This window comes from Aethalodelphis obliquidens, unplaced genomic scaffold (assembly GCF_003676395.1).
Source record: "Aethalodelphis obliquidens isolate GAN/ISIS:26980383/991018 unplaced genomic scaffold, ASM367639v1 scaffold83, whole genome shotgun sequence".
In the NCBI taxonomy this organism is placed as follows: domain Eukaryota; kingdom Metazoa; phylum Chordata; class Mammalia; order Artiodactyla; family Delphinidae; genus Aethalodelphis; species Aethalodelphis obliquidens.
Window position 1 is genome coordinate 6,452,284 of NW_020838027.1, and position 17,450 is coordinate 6,469,733.

Below are 17,450 nucleotides of genomic sequence, written 5' to 3' on the forward strand. Positions count from 1 at the left end.
TCTTGTTGCGGAGCACGGGCTCTAGGTGCGCGGGCTTCAGTAGTTGTGGCGCATGGGCCTAGTTGCTCCGCGGCATGTGGGATCTTCCCGGACCAGGGCTCGAACCCGTGTCCCCTGCATTGGCAGGTGGTTTCTTAACCACTGCGCCACCAGGGAAGCCCAACCCTGCTGTTTGTAATAAGAGAGAACGGGCTCTGAGACATGTCCCCCAGGCTGTAAGGGGCGGGAACCAGATGGGGTTATTTCAGAAGAGTGTGCTGTAGGGGAGCATCCTTCCTGTGCTGTCCCGGCCCCAGGAAAGACTAGAGATCCAGGTCTTAATGCCTTTCTGTGGGATGGGGTGTTTGAGTATCAGTAATGTTTCCCCTACTTCTCTGTGGTTCTCATGGACACAGTGGGGTGGAAGTGGAGCTTACTGGCCCGCTGCGTGCACCACCTGTGCCTGGCCTTACTTCTGCCAGGCGCCCATTCTTCCCCCTGGCTTCAGCCACTAGCCATGTATTGATGTCCATACTTAATCTCCCACCCAGACCTCCCACCCAACTACTATTGGCAGTTCCCCTAGGACATCCTGTGCCTAAACGCAACCTTGTCCCGGGTTCTGCTCTCTTCTGTTACCTGTCCCTTTCACCTTTCTCCCAGTTACCTAAGCAGAAACCTGGGAGCCAGTCTGGATTTCTCCCTCTCCCTTAACCTCATGTCCAAATGATGACTAAACCTTCTCATTTTTACCCCTTAAAATCTCTCACGTGTGTCTTTTCTTTCTCTTCCCCTACTGCTGCCACTGCCTTGATCATACTGTCTTCGATGCCTGCCTGGTCTATTGCAGGAGCTTCCCTGCTGCCTGCTACCTCTTCTCCTTGCCTCCCGTGTTTTGCTCCACTCCACCCGCCTCTGGGTCCGAGTGACTTTTATAAAGTGTAGCTCTCCTTCTAGAACCTTCCATATCATTGCCAGGGTCAAGTCCCGACACCTTGAGAGGCCCCTCAACCCCCCTCCCTACCTCCCTGCCCCTCTCTGCCACCACCCCTGCACACCTGGGTGTTAGTCACACAAACCACTAGTCCTTCACCAAACTTGTCCTACTCCTTCCCGCCTCTGTCTTCGCATGTCCCGTTCCCTCTGTCTAGCATGGCCCTTCCCCCCGTGTGCCTAGCAATCTTCTCCTTATCACTGAAGACCTCGTTCCAGCGTTGCCTCTTCCAGGAAGTCTTCTGTGCCCTGGCACCTCTTGTTCACACCTCCATCACAGCCCTCCTTACTACGTGGTGGTGCACGTCTGTCTCCACCACCAGATTCGCTGTATTCTCAGAACTCACACAGGGCCTGGCGTGCAGTAGGGGCTCCATAAATGATGAATGAGGTGACGTGTGTAGCTCTCAGACTGATTATAATAGAAAAGATGGGGGCTTCCCTGGTGGCGCAGTGGTTGAGAGTCCGCCTGCCGATGCAGGGGACACGGGTTCCTGCCCCGGTCCGGGAAGATCTCACATGCAGTGGAGCGGCTGGGCCCGTGAGCCATGGCCGCTGAGCCTGTGCGTCCGGAGCCTGTGCTCCGCAATAGGAGAGACCACAACAGTGAGAGGCCCGCGTACCACAAAAAAAAAAAAAAAAAAGAGAAAAGACATATTGGTAGGAGGGGAGAATGGCGATGCCCTGATGGCCCTCTGGCCCAGGGGCCAGTGCACAGAGGACAGCGGTGGCCCAGCAGGTGCCTGCAGCAGCCTCTCCTGGAGGGGCCCCCGCAGATGCCAAGGTCACGTTTCCATGTCTGTGGCAATAACACGTGGGGGGCAGCCCTGCCTGTTCTACCTGGAGTTGCTCAGAGGCTCAGAGTGATGGCTCAACGGGCAGAGCCTTCAGACATCCGGAGCCTCAGCACTGATGGGGTGTGAGAGAGAGCTTTTAATGTACGGTCTTAAATTTCAGGGTGCTCACCGCCCACCCACCCTTACCGTCCCCTCTAGTCCTCACACACCCCTGGCCTCAGGGACCACAGCTTCCCGTGAAGGGCAGCCAAAGCCAAGTGTTTGCCCTTGGAGCCCCTACACTGTGGCTTGAGACTCGGGAGCTGGGGTCTTCATTCAAGTTCAAGCCCCAGCTGTCGGGTGGGGAAGAGGGCGAGCTTGCAGGGCCCTCTGTCCCTCTCTTGAGTACACACGTATCAGCAGCACAGAGTCCATCTCTTAGCATCTGCCCAGCTCCCAGCCTTCCTGGATCATCTGTCTCTGGGACCACGCAGGGTTTCTTCTGAAATGCGCCGTTCTGCATTCATTTTCCAGACACTCTCCAGGGTCAGAACCACCGAGCGCTGACTGTGTCTTATAGGTGTAACGTTTCCTGTCCCTCCCCTTTTTTTTTTGGTTGAAGCGTGAGGCATGCAGAACTTCCCTGACCAGGGATCGATCCCATGCCTCCTGCAGTGGAAGCACAGAGGCTTTACCACTGGACCACCAGGGAAGTCCCTCCTGTCCGTCCTTTTCACCGTCAGTGTTGACACTCCAGAGGCCAGCCCATGGTTGCCAGCCCCTCCCTGCATGACAGCTGGGGGGTCGTGTCGTGATGGGGTCAGTGTCAGCAGGAGCGTGGGTGCCTGGAGAAGACTTTGAAGCCCTTGTGTCCCCACAGCCACACATGCCCCAAATTACTGCTCTTGCTCGTGGGCCCACCTTCCTCTCTCACTGTCTCTGTCACACACACACACACACACACACACACCACACACTGGAAATAGGCAACAGGAATGCCATCCCCCATCATGCAGAGAAAGGGCAGCAGGCAGGAGTCCAAATGGGTTTTTATTTTGTTGCTCAAGGTCTCCTGGAAAGTTCTTCCCCAACGTCCCTCACAGAAGATGCCAAAGGCCCAGGATGCCAGGCCTTGGGCAGGGTTTCCAATTTCCCTCTTCCCGTTTAATTTGAAACAGCAAACATCTCCTTTGGCCTCACTCAAGTCTTTTCTTTTGCACTGAAAGGCTGTTTTCCTCTGCAGTCCACTCTCTGCAGTGAAAATTAACGAGCTTCCTGAAAAGTGCACGATGGAGAAACTAGGCCTTGGGAGAAGCCGGGCTGTACAGGCGGAGACGGTAACCTAGCACTCAAGAACCAAATGCGTTCTGCTTCCTGTTACCAGACCGGAGACCTGAAAGCTCACTTTTGTGTCTTCCGGGCGGGTGGGCGGAGACGCACACACACACACACACAAAAGCGCTCACACACCAGGTCTCTGCCCAGTTCAGGAGCATACCACCCTGCAACCTTCAGGCTGATGTACCATCAGCAACAATCCTGAAACTCGCATTTCCCCAGCCGCCAGCCCCTGCCCTGGCGGCGGGGAAGATCTCGTATTCCCCTTAGATTTTAATCTCCACCTTGGGCCCCAAGGTATGTCCCCTGGGCCCCCTCAGGGCTCCTCTGGACTGCGTTGATGGGTGAAATCCCCAGACCCTGGGATGTTCCCGGGTGTCTGTAGAATGAACTGAGATTGCATCCACAGTGTTCCTCGGTGCGCTGTGGGTTCTGGGGTCCTGGACCTCGCCTCCCTGCGAGTCCTCTTCTCACCCAGCGTCCTGCCGAGGCTTCCCTCAAAGGGCGCCCCCTCTCGGAGAGACGAGGAACAGGAGGAAGGGAGACGGTGCGGAAGGAGATCTGCGAGTCCGGGGCGGGCGGGCGCCTCTGACCCACGAGGGGAGCTGGCACGCTTATTTTCACAGCGCTGGTGTCACGGCATCAACTGCGGCACCACGCTGTCGCTCCCTAAAATACCCCGGTCCTACAGGAAAAGGACAGATGAGGGTTTAAATTTAGCAACAGTGGGTGGGAGGGGGTGGGGCATGGGGACTTTGGGATGCGGTGGAGCTGGATTTGTCAGAAACGGAATTGGAACCCCATGATGCCTCAGTTGACTTAAACAAAGGCACACGTGAGAGTTGCGAGTTAAGTTTTATTTGGGGCAAAAAGAGGACTGCAGCCGGGGAGACAGCGTTTCAGGTAACTGTGATAAACTGCTCGGGTAGGTGAGGGGGGAACCAGGATATATAGGAGTTTTGCAACAAAGAGCAGGTAATTGGGAACGTCAAAAGATTATTGTTAAATAAAGAAAACCAGACATCTCAAGTTAAGGAATTTAGCACTTTTCTATGGATGGGAAGATGCAAGAGTCTGGGCTCACTGAAATCATTCCTTTGATAGGCACCTTAGCTCCCTGGGGCCCGTATTTTCACACCCTGAGTTTCCTCAGGGCTCACCAGCTCACGCTGGAGGGCTGCAACCATTGGTGACTGTGACATCCTTTGTTTGTTGATATGGCAGGAAATATTCCATTTATACATATTCCGTTCCACTTATAAATATTCCATTTATCACCTCGACGCCCCGAATGTCCATTCTCAAAGACCTGACCCAAATGGCTGAAGTTCTCATCCCCACTCTGCAGCCCCTCCCCTATCCCCATGAGATGTGGTCTTTTCCCTTAAACAGGTGAGTTGGGATTATCCTGCCCCTTCTCTCCATTGGCTGCGGAAAGGCTGTCAAAGGGAAAAAGCAGCAGTTGAGAAAAGCCCTGATTTTCAGTCAGGCTGCTGAAGGGAGAGGAGTCTTTCTGTGCTCCGGGTGCCACAGAGAGGGAGAATAAGTCCAAAGGGCACAGAACGGTGAACAGAGGGTGATACAATTTGCAGACGACCACAGAGCAAAGCCCCAGGGTATCAGGCCCAGGTGACTTAGCTGCTCTGCTGCCTTGTCCCCCCACAGGCCACCAGGCCACCTCAGGCCCTACTCTTCCTATACCATCTTGCTGCTTGGAGGAAATCCCGAAGCACAGAGGGCACCTCCTACTGTGAGGTGGTGGGGAGGAGGGAGGAGGGGTTCAGGAGCCTTTGCTATCAGTTCGCCTGCGTTCAAATCCCAGCACTCAGTGTTCGGCCTTGGTCTTTAGCTCCTCTAAGTGTTGGCTCGCCGGGTATCAGAAGGAATTGTTTACTCCAAGGCTTGGGTGAGGCTTCAATAAGATCACTTTTTCTGAAGCAACGCAGAATCGGCTTACTACACGTGAGCTATCATTATCATTAATTATTGGGAGATGGACAGAGCCATCCCTAGCCTGGTGACAATGGGGTCTTGAAAAGCATAGAGACTCGGAGATGGCAGGATCCCTAAAGCTCCTTCCCCCTGAAGCCCAGGCAGCGCGGGCTTGTGGTTTTGAACACACGCTTTGGAGCCAGACATGCCTGGGTTTTTCTTTACCTTTTGGCAGCTTACGGAAGCTTACTGTGGCTCATGTCCATAGGAGATTGGCTATTTTTATAGTTACCAGGCTGATTTAGACAAGCACAGGTTATTTTTAAGCACCATGCTTTTTTTTTTTTTTTTTTTTTTTTTTTTTTTTGCGGTACGCGGGCCTCTCACTGTTGTGGCCTCTCCCGTTGCGGAGCACAGGCTCCGGACGCGCAGGCTCAGCGGCCATGGCTCACGGGCCCAGCCACTCCACGGCATGTGGGATCTTCCCGGACCGGGGCACGAACCCGCGTCCCCTGCATTGGCAGGCGGACTCTCAACCACTGCTCCACCAGGGAAGCCCCAGGTTATTTTTTTAATAAGTCGGGGCCTTACCAACAGGAGCTGCTAGGGTCTGTCGTGCTCTGAACGTGGGTTGGAAAAGAATTTCCAGATATAAGGCAGAATGTAAAGAAGATAGAATTTATTAGAGGAAAGGGTCGCTGCCAGAACAGCGGGCTGACTTCCTAGTAGTCTGGGAGAGTCGGGCCTGAACATGTGCTATTGATCAGTTTTTACAGCCAGAAAACAAAGGAATGGTCCGAGGTGAAAATGTCATTTACTGATTGGTCGAGGAACATATACCTTCCTTCTATATGTGGGAGTGGGACAGGGCAGATGCTTTTCCTTACTTGGGACAGGTCCGGTGGGCGTCGCCCAGATGGGCTCAGGAATCTTGTAACCATTGCAACGTGGTGGGAGGGCGAGTAAGAGTCCGGTAGGGGGTGTAACAGCTGAAACATTTTCAGGCAGGGTCATCCTTTGTCCTTAAAGCACCATTGTCCTTGGAGCACCATAGGGTCTTGGTAACAAGAGCTCACAGGCTTTCGGGGGCCGATTTCATGGGCAAAGGTGACCTGGCACTACAGGTAAGGCAAAAATAGAGGTTAGTTCACCAAATATATGGTCTTTTGGTCTTACCTCAAAATGGGCAGAATATTAGCTACAAAGGCTTTCCAGGTAAGGCACTGGTGGATGGAATAACTTTTTGTTCTGCCATGTTTTTCAGCCAGATTTTTAGGCTGACCCTCAAACCTCAAAAGGAGCTGAGTTTCACTCCTGAGCATGTGTCCGTGAACTTTGTGTAGGCCCAAGTAGGCCATGCGTGACCAGCCTCTACCTGTCCTTGTGAACTGTGTCAGGGACAAGGGAAGGAAGTGTGAAAGGCCAGCCTCTCAGATCCTTAGGCTTATCCACAAACTCCCAGGACTTACCAACAGCCATCTCAAGGTGGCTCTGGAATTGTAACCTTTATAATCCTTTAGTCAATTATACAATCCTTGGCCAAGAATTTGAATTTTGGACTGTGGTTTTAGCTACCAAGGGTGGTATATTTTTTCCAGTGAAGAGATCAAAAGGAGTGAGGATCCCTTATTTAATAAGGGATGTATCATTTTCCTGTGAAGATAGAGAAAAAATTGAACTTACTGCAAACCCAAGGTCTCAACAGGGCAATCCAGAAGGTCAGTGTCTGGAACATTCTGATTCTAACAAGCATGTTTGTTCAAGGAGTCAAGAAAGAACTGCTTAAAAACAACAACAACAAAATAACAACATAAAGTTTGGTCTTTCTTCTGGAATAAAAGAGGTGAAAATTGAAGGAAAAATACAAGGCTGATTAAGCTGGAGGAAGTGGTAGATTTCACTGGAAGAAAGGTCTATGGTCTTTGAAGACAGGCTAGATACATGTGGAAGGAGTGCAAGGTCTGGGAGGCCAGGCAGATATGAAAGGGAAAAGCAAGTTTCTGTGGGTCTGATGACACTTAATTAGAGGCTTAGAAAAGAGAGGTCATCGACAGGGCTAGAGGATCAGGTAAGAAAGAAAAATACAAAAGGACTTAATAAGTGAAGGAAATTTGCTGACATCTAGGTGGGGATACAGCAGCAGATCATCTACCCAAGGCGGGATAAGGTACAATGCAAAAGATGCCCTGCTCATGTGAATTGTGAGCCGGTCCAGCTGAAAACCCGCCCTGCGGTCAGCAGAGGTAACTCCACCTGGGGAGCGCTCAGGGAGTTCACAGGAGGATTACTTTGCAGCATGCAGCCCTGAAGCCCTGAGCTCTCCCGTTCTGCTCTTCAATCTGACAGCTAACTGGTCTACGGCACTAATTTTTTTACCCAATAACCTCAGCCTTCCCGATGGTCAAACTGACTCTCCTGGGAAAGGGTAGAATTTAGAATAGAGACAGTGAAGTAAATCATAATATTTTGATGTTAACTTTAAGTTTAGAAATCTGTATGGGGCTTCCCTGGTGGCGCAGCGGTTGAGAATCCACCTGCCAATGCAGGGGACACATGTTCGAGCCCTGGTCCGGGAAGATCCCACATGCTGCAGAGCAACTAAGCCCAGCGCCACAACTACTGAGCCTGTGCTGTAGAGCCCGTGAGCCACAACTACTGAGCCCATGTGCTGCAACTACTGAAGCCTGCGCGCTTAGGGCCTGTGCTCCGCAGCAAGAGAAGCCACCACAAAGAGAAGCCTGCACACCGCAACAAAGAGTAGCCCCCACTCGCCACAACTAGAGAAAGCCCGTGCGAAGCAACGAAGACCCAGCACAGCCAAAAATAAATAAGTAAAATAAATAAATTTATTTTAAAAAATCTGTATGAATTTAAGTTAAACTTTGTTGTTTCCAACTTGAAATATCTGTTGATTTTAGAGTTATGATTTTTAGTCGAAAGCTTGTAAACAGTATTAGAACATTCAAGAGAAATCAAACAGCAGAACATGGTCAATTAAGTAATTAGACTTACAAGAGTTGCTTACGTTATAAGAAAGATTTTGTGAGTATTTTAAATACTACCTTGTCAGGCAACTGAAGTACATGAGGGGGAACAAATCAGATATATTAAGTGTATGAATATGGTGTAAAACAGTCATGGAAATTTTACCAACTTTGTAGATGAGACTAATTGCTAAGGAAATTTAAATCTGTTCGAGTTGAGTTAAACATCAATCAAAGAACAAGTGGAAGTAATTTTTTAAAATGTAGTACATTTATAAATGGAATTTCAGGATTTTAAGTTGAATTTCAAGGTTTAAGCAAAACCATGTTTTATACTTACAATTTTAATAAATTAAATATTAATTTAAACCCCAGGTAACTGGAAATAGTCTTTTCTACACGCATTAGACATCGTGAATACTCACAATGATGGGGTGTTTGTGGAGCTGGTATCAGTTGTTGGATCAGAAAGAGTGATGAGATCTAAAGAAACCTGAGATGGAGAAGGCATGGCCCAGACAAGACAGGGGGTGCCAAGAGGGAGCTCCTGTCCAGGACACACCGAGAGGAAGAGAGAGATCTCCCAAAGAGAATTTAACAGGTAAGACAGGTCCAACATGTTTTTCTAAAGTAGTTTTTCATTTACAGGTTAAGGAAGATTTCAATGGCTCCAAGTATTGAAGTAATTTTAACAAAAATCTCATCAATCTCAATGCTTATAGTAGTGATGATTTTTTCCCTGAATTATCAAAAATGACTGATGCCCATGTTGCAGCCAAAATAGAAATGAGACTTTTCTGATAAACAAGGAAAATAAGGAAACAATGAATCGTCTGGGGAAGCAACGTAAACAGGCCTGAAAGAGTTAATTAATCTTGGTTATTCTTTAGCTGTTACTACTAACAAACACTCGAGGCAAGACTTGTCCTTCACCAAGCTGATTACTCTCTGACTCCATACAAATTACCCTTTGCACCTGGCATTTCTTCTCCCCCTACACTCCCGTGTAGCACTCTTCATTTCAGAAAGAAGGTCACGGGCCGATAACTTCAGGGACACCGGACCGGGTTGCTGAGCCACTTGATGCCAGCTTTGGCCATAAGTTTGCAGAAGAAAAGAAATGCAAGACCTTCACCACTTTTGATCCTTATCACATACCCCGGACTGAGAGCCCCATGTATGAATTCTTCCCTGATCCCCCTAGGAGGGTGAACTGTGGCATTAGCCTACTGTGTCTTCCCTTTGCCTGGCAAAGAAAATAAAAAGCCTCTCTATTCCTTATCTTCCAGTTCTCTGTCTCCGTATTTTTATTCAGCATCGATGCATAGGGAGCCAGATTTGGCAACACCCATACATTATAACAGAAGTCTCTCTGCAGAAGAGATAGCACTTAAATCGAAGGTTTGTACAGAAAGCTGAGTTTCAGTCTGGTGGCGGGTCTTTATTACAGCTCAGATTTTTCCAACTGGGGCAATTCCACAGAAAGGATTCTCAATGATGGTGTAAAGATTCTAATTATGGAGCCTGGAGTCAGCTGCAGTAGAGTCCATGAGGGAACAACTAAAAACTGGAAGATTGAAACAGCTACACCAACTTCTGGGTTGGAAAATCCTTTCTATGGAGTTTAATATCATAGTCTCTGGTATAGCCTGACACTGGTGACCAGAAGGGTGGACTGGTGCAGAGATCGCCAGCTGCTCACCAAACCTTCGTCCAGCCCATTCGGGGCCTTAGTCTAAACTACGTTTCTCAGGTTCCTTCTCTATTAAGGTGACCGAAAGGCTGAGCCAATGGAACGTGAGCATTACCCCACATCAGCCTCCTGATTGGAGAATCCCTTCAACAGAGTTTAATTTCATAGTCACTCGCATAGCCGGACCCTGAAACCAATATTTCTCCTATTATTCATTTTCTCTAGTGACTCCTAAGTCTTTACTATGGGCTTTGGCTGCATAGTCACACAATCTCTCACCAGCCATCCTGAAGTCCACGAAATTTTGAAAACCAAAAGTGTTTTTAATGAGTCTGATGCCAAAATTCATCCTGCCCTGAACAGGCGAAACTGTTTATAGACTTTATCTCAAAGTAAATATTCATATTTTTTCAGAAGAAGTATTAAAGTGCTTGATTCTCGGGGGCTGCCCCAGGCCTGGCTGGGGAAGGTGTGTGATCATATACGCTGCTGTAACGCATGTACTGCATTTACCTCAGGAAAATCCCCGAGTTCTGGATACTGAAACACAACTGGTCCCAAAAGTTTAAGATGAGGGAATACGGACCTGAGCAACTATGGGTTTGGATTGTATAATGCGTTGTTCCAGATTCTGGGAACACTAGTTTGCTTGGGACAATCACTTTTTTTTTTCGGTACATGGGCCTCTCGCTGTTGTGGCCTCTCCCCTTGCGGAGCACAGGCTCCGGACGTGCAGGCTCAGAGGCCATGGCTCACGGGCCCAGCCGCTCCACGGCATGTGGGATCTTGCCGGATCGGGGCACAAACCTGTGTCCCCTGCATCGGCAGGCGGACTCTCAACCACTGCGCCACCGGGTAAGCCGTTTTTGTTTTTCCTTCTGTCTTCTTCTTCTTCCTTTTTTTTTTTTTCGTCTAGTTTTTCTCCATTGTTCAGATTGGGTAATTTCTATTGTCCTATCTTCCAGTTCACGGATTTTTTTTCCTCTGCCCTATCCATTCTACCTTTGAGCTCTTCACTGGGCTTTTAATTTAGTTATTGCATTTTTCAGTTCTAGAGTTTTCATTTGGTTCTTCTTGATAGCTTCTATCTGTTTGCTGAGGTTCTCTATGTCATTTGTTTCAGTGGGTTTGTAATTGCTTCTTGAAGCATATTTATCATGGCTACCTGGAAATAATTCTAATATCTCTATCATCTTGGTGTTGGCATCTATTGGTTGACATTTAAAAAATATTTTTATTTTATATTGGAGTAGAGTTGATTCACAATGTGTTAGTTTCAGGTGTACAGCAAAGTGATTCAGTTATACATATACATGTATCTATTCTTTTTAAAATTCTTTTCCCATTTAGGTTATTACAGAATATTGAGCAGAGTTCCCTGTGCTATACAGTAGGTCCTTGTGGATTTTCTATTTTAAATATAGCCATGTGTACATGTCGATCCCAGACTCCTAGTTTATCCCCCCACCTTTTCCCTTTGGTAACCATAAGATTTTTTCTAAGTCTTTGAGTTTGTTTTGTAAATAAGTTCAGAGGTATCATTTTTAAAAAAATTCCACATATAAGCAATATCATATGATATTTGTCTTTCTCTGTCTGACTTCACTTAGTATGATAATCTCCAGGTCCATCCCTGTTGCTGCAAATGGCATTATTTCATTCTTTTTAATGGCTGAGTAATATTCCATTGTATATATGTACATCTTCTTTATCCATTCATCTGTTGATGGACATTTAGGTTGCTTCCATTTCTTGGCTATTGTAAACAGCACTGCAATGAACATGTATCCTTTCGAACCAAGGTTTTCTCCTGATATATGCCCAGGAGTGGGATTGCTGGATTATATGGTAGATCCACTTTTAGTTTTTTTAAGGAACCTCCATACTGTTCTCCCTAGTGACTGTACCAGTTTACATTCCCACCAACAGTGAAGGAGGGTTCCCTTTTCTACACACCCTCTCTGGCATTTATTGTTTGTGGACTTTTTGATGATGGCCATTCTGACAGTGTGAGGTGATACCTCATTGTAGTTTTGATTTGCATTTCTCTAATAATTAGCAGTGTTGAGCATCTTTTCATGTGTCTCTTGGCCATTTGTATGTCTTCTTTGGAGAGATATCTATTTAGGTCTTCTGCCCATTCTTTGATTGGGTTGTTTGTTTTTTTGATATAGAGCTGCATGAACTGTTTGTAAATTTTGGAGATTATTGGTTGACATTTTTTTATTCAGTTTGAGATCTTCCTGGTTCTGGGTATGATGAGTGATTTCCTACTGAAACCTGGACATTTTTGCATTTTGTTATAGACTCTGGCTCTTATTTAAGCCTTCCGTTTTGAATGGCTTATTCTGTACATCAGTCCTGCAGGGAAAGAAGGGGCACTACCTCATTACCACCCTGTGGAGGAAGAAGTCCAGGTTCCCCGTTTGGCCTCCACTGACACTTGAGGGGCTGGAACTTCTCCTTACTGCTGGGCTGGGCAGGGGGGTTAGTTTCAGCATCCCACGTGGTCTCCACTAACACTGCCAGGAATGGGGGAGAGCCTCATTACTGGTCTGTGGGGATGGGCTCCTTACCTGGCCTTCTCTGACACCACCTCAGGGTGGGGTGTCTCATTATAGCTTCTTGAGGTTGGTAGTCTAGGCTCCCTTCTTGGCCTTTGCTGGTGGGGGGGGCACAGTTTTTTAGTTGGTGTTTGGCTGGAGAAGAGTGGTTATTGTCTGGAAGTTTCTGTTTTTGTAGGCTACCCCTTTCTGGTCTTTTGGCTAAGAGCAGACTTTTTTAAAAAATAAATTTATTTATTCTTTATTTATTTTTGGTTGTGTTGGGTCTTCGTTGCTGTGTGTGGGCTTTCTCTAGGTGTGGCGAGCAGGGGCTACTCTTCGTTGCGGTGCACAAGCTTCTCATTGCGGTGGCTTCTCTTGCTGTGGAGCACGGGCTCTAGGCGTGTGGGCTTGAGTAGCTGTGGCATGCAGGCTCAGTAGTTGTGGCTCGTGGGCTCTTGAGCACAGGCTCAGTAGTTGTGGCGCATGGGTTTAGTTGTTCTGTGGCATGCGGGATCTTCCCAGACCAGGGCTTGAACCCGTGTCCCCTGCATTGGCAGGTGGATTCTTAACCACTGCACCATCAGGGAAGTCCCTAGAGAGCCGACTTTTGTTGGAGGTTTTTTTTGGTCTGTGCATGCTGGTATTTCCAGGTTGCTGACCTCTCTAGCATCCAGTCTGGGATGTATGAGGGAAAAAGAAACCCACAGAACTCACTACCATGCTGTGTCCTGGGTCCTAAGGTCCTAGCCAGTCCACTTTTGTTTTTCCACCTTTCAGAATCTTCTTATGTTTGTTTTACATATAATGTCCAGGGCTTTCAGTTGTATTTAATGGGAGCAACAGAGAAAATCAAGTCTACGCCATCTTTCCCAAAGCAGAAGTCTTCCCCCAACAAACAAATCAACATACAAACACATTGTATAGCTGTGTATGCTATAGATGTTTTGTGAAAAATCCTGAAAAGGGAGCAAAACCATTCATTGGGAAAAATACTCCCAAGTCAATAAACTTGATTTCTTTTTTCCTTCCTTCCATCCATACTTTGCGGGGAGAAAGGATCAAAGATTTACCAGTTGGATTTTGGTAAGGGTGACATAGACTGAATCTTCCCTGTATTGCTAAAAGTGGTAAGGTTCCGCTCCAAGCAGGGATAAAGGGAATATGCATGATGGTCCTTGTTGCTATCTAGGGGGAATTCCCTGCTATGTGTCCAGCGGATGGAGTTAGGTACCCAAACGTATGTTGGGTTTTACCCAAACCTACGCTGGTAGTTCTGGATACACCTGGGTAAATCTAGATTTCACTACTCTGAACACTTTTAAAGCAAAGTGAGTTTTGTCCATGTGTATTTAGATGAGCCTAGCTTTGGGATTTGCTCTGTCTCACTTCACGTACAGCTTTCCTCCCTTGTCAAGCTGTCTCTGCCAATGATGTCAACTGAGGGTGAAAGGAGGATGGGCAATCATAACCAACAAGCCCCTCTAAGTGTACATGTGTGAAGACTGTACTTGATTTGCAATTTCCAGAGCATGGATATTTCCATTACACTGCATCTTAACATCATCAAAAAACCCTGAAGAATCAGATCAGATGAGGCAATTCCTCATTTCCAACTTTTCTCCCAACAAAAAGCTACAAAGTAACTTAACACTTAGGAAGTAAAGACATTCATTTACCCAAGTGAAGCTGTGAAAGAAATTAGCTGCACCTAAATGAGATAATAAAAACTAGATAAGGGGCTTTCCTGGTGGCACAGTGGTTGAGAGTCTGCCTGCCGATGCAGGGGACACGGGTTCGTGCCCCGGTCCGGGAAGATCCCACGTGCCGCGGAGCAGCTGGGCCCGTGAGCCATGGCTGCTGAGCCTGCGCATCTGGAGCCTGTGCTCCGCACAATGGGAGAGGCCACAACAGTGAGAGGCCCACGTACACAAACAAACAAACAAAACTAGATAAGATTGTAACTTGTGAGTTGTGTATCGTTATCAGTTGAAGGAGATGGCCTTGGGGATCCATGACACAGGAGACAGAACTCATCTCTAAAAATGGGTTGACAGTGTTCACTTGTGATTCAGACAGCATCGTCTTTGGAGTATGTAGGTCCTAAGTGTTGTGTCTTGGTCTCAAATCTCTGACCCTTTAAGTACTTGTACTGTGGTTAAAAATTTAACCCAGTAATTTTGACCTACCTGAGCCAGTAAATTTGCTATCCGGATGTGTGTAAGTGACGTTATGAATTAAAACGTTTGATCTTTAAGAGAATCTAATGTATGACCCTTCAATTTGGGAAGTAAAGTTTTAGACTTGAGATTTGAAGAGGACTAAGGTAATTTCATAAATGTTTATAAATTTATTAGACCTATAGGGTTGAATAGGGTTTAGAAAGATTTTGCCTGATGGGGTGGTGTGCCCTGTCAGCCATTTAAAGTGTTTTAAAATATGTATATTAAATGCCATGTAGTTTAAAATATTTAAGGAGATCTTTAAATTTTATTTTTCAAAAAGGTAAGTCTAGCATAATGCTTAAGAGCAGGAACTCTGGGAGCAGGTTGTATAGGTTAGGGATCATCAAACTATGTCCAGCTGCCTGTTTTTGTACAGTCCGTAGCAGAGAATGGTTTTGACATTTTTAAATGGTTGAAAAAAATCAAAAGAAGTAAAATATTTTATAACATAAAAAAAGATATAGGGCTTCCCTGGTGGCGCAGTGGTTGAGAGTCCGCCTGCCGATGCAGGGGACACGGGTTCGTGCCCCGGTCCGGGAAGATCCCACATGCCGCGGAGCGGCTGGGCCCATGAGTCATGGCCGCTGAGCCTGCGCATCTGGAGCCTGTGCTCCACGACAGGAGAGGCCACAACAGTGAGAGGCCTGCGTACCACACACACACACACACAAAAAGATATAAAATTCAAACTTCAGTGTCCATAAAAATTTTTATCGAATCACAGACATAGTCATTCCTTTACGTACCACCCATGGCTGCTTTCATGCTACAACGGCAGAGTTGAGTAGTTGTGACAGAGACGTATGCCTGCAAAGACAAAAATATTTTCTGCTTGGCCATTTACAGATAAAATTTGATGCCCCTGGTGTAGGTTAAAGTCACAGCTTTGCAACTTACTAGTATAAGCTTGGGCAAGTCACTTAATCTCTCTGTGCGTCAGTTTCCCCATCTATAAAATGGGGATGCTAATAGTTGTTATTAAGTTACTGTGAGAATTAAATAAATCAGTATTTGAAAAATGCTTTAGAACAATGCCTGGCACATAGTAAATACAGTATAAGTGTTTAAAAATTGGAGGAATTTAACTTATTAAACTTGAATTTATCAAACATTAATTAAAGAATAAGTAAAATAAAATATTAATTACAGAAAAGGTAAAAAATAATTATATCCATTTAATAAAAATATTTGTTATGAATAGAATAAGACTTTAAAGTTGAATCTGGAGTAACAAACTCTAAGGTTTTAAATCTGGAACTTCAATAAATATTAAATACCCAAGTAAATCTAGTGGTCCTTTCCCAGTGCCAGAGTCCCTCTTGGACTTGTGAGCCAGGTTCTGTGAAGACCTATGGCCTAGGAGACCAAAGCTCTCCAGGGCTTGTAAGGAAGACTGGGAGGCAGTGTTGTAATGGATAGGTATTTGGAGTTATGTCTGGATTGAACTTTGACTTCCTAGCTGTGTGACTTTTGGCTAAGTCTTAATTGTGAACTGGGATTAGCAATACCTATTTCACAGGGGTATTATGAAGATTAAAAGTGTTAATGCACATAAAATGTTTAGTACAATGCCTGGATTTAAGTAAGCATTCAATAAACATCTGTTATTATCATTGTTACGATTCTCCTACAAGCGGCATACATAGTGAGTTATTGTTAATCAGTTACTAAACGCCTAGCAGAGCTGAAGGTTATATGTGTGTTATGGTTTGAATGGTACTGGGATCTGGTTGCCTTGATTTTCTGACATTCTGCTGTATCATATGCTTTCAGGTAAACACTGCTCTCTCCAGGGATCCTCTTTTTTAAAGTATGCACTTTCCAGAGTGCATCCTTTCCTCACTGGCTTGGTTTAGTTTACTAGGTACTAGGTATTTGCTTTACAATGTCAGCCTGAGACCAGAAAACAGGCAAGGGCTGGGATCCATGGTGAAAAGGTAAGGAAAACGAGAAATTTTGCACAGTCTCAGGTTTTCCCTGCTGTTCTGTTCCCCTGAGGTGTCAGAACAGCTTCTCTACCATTTCAGGGAGGAGCTTACACAGCCGTGCCCCTCTGGTCCCCTGGGGCCTCCACCTGTGAAATCTGCCAGGAAGCCAGCCTGGCCCAGGGTGCCACCTGCTGACTACCTGCCTCCTCTCCTGTATCCTAGGCTGGGACGGTACTTCTGTCCTTTTGGCACAGACCTGTCCTTGCCCATCTACCAGCAGCCCTGAGCACCTCCTGCCCTTCCTTCTTCATGACATCGGGACACCCTTGGACTTGGAGGCAGGTGAGATTTCAGGGTTTGTTTCCCAGTGTCCTTGAGGTTTGACACCAGAGCCAATTCTGTGGCAGATGGTGGGGCCTGAGGCTTATTTCGTGATTAGAGATCACTTCTTGCATCATATTTGTGCATTCCCTGTCTGAGGCAGTGGGAATAAGGCCACCACAGTGACCTTGACCAGCGGAGAGGGAGGAAGGAGGGGAGAGGAGTGACTCACTGTGCACCTTCCCAGTAGGTTATCGGCTTGAGGTCTCAGGATGCGTTGGACCCTAATTTAGTAACCGGAATTTGTCGTCATCCAGTGCTATTTCCCTCAATACGCAGATGTGGCAGAGGGATTGGGGGCAGGCCTCTGTCACTATGGAGACCGTGACGCTGTCCTGCTAGGGGCAGTTTGGAAGCGGGCAGGCTGGAGAAGGCCCCGGATTTGACCCCCACCACTCCCGCATTAGGGCCTTTCTCTAAAACCGAGGCCCAGAAAGGGAGGGAATCCCCTTGGGTCACAATACGCCCCCGGGAAGAGGCAGAATGATCTGAGCCCAGGATCTGCGTGCTCGGCTTTCCCCCAAAGGTCAGGAAGCCCCTCCTAGCTCCATTCTTCTTTGAGCTTTCCATCAAACAAGTCGTAGCGTCCGCGATCCTTTCGAGTGCTCGCAGAGTCGAGGCTCCAAGACTTCTCCTTTAAGACCCACGGCTCCTCCCATCACGCTGCGTCGCAGACTT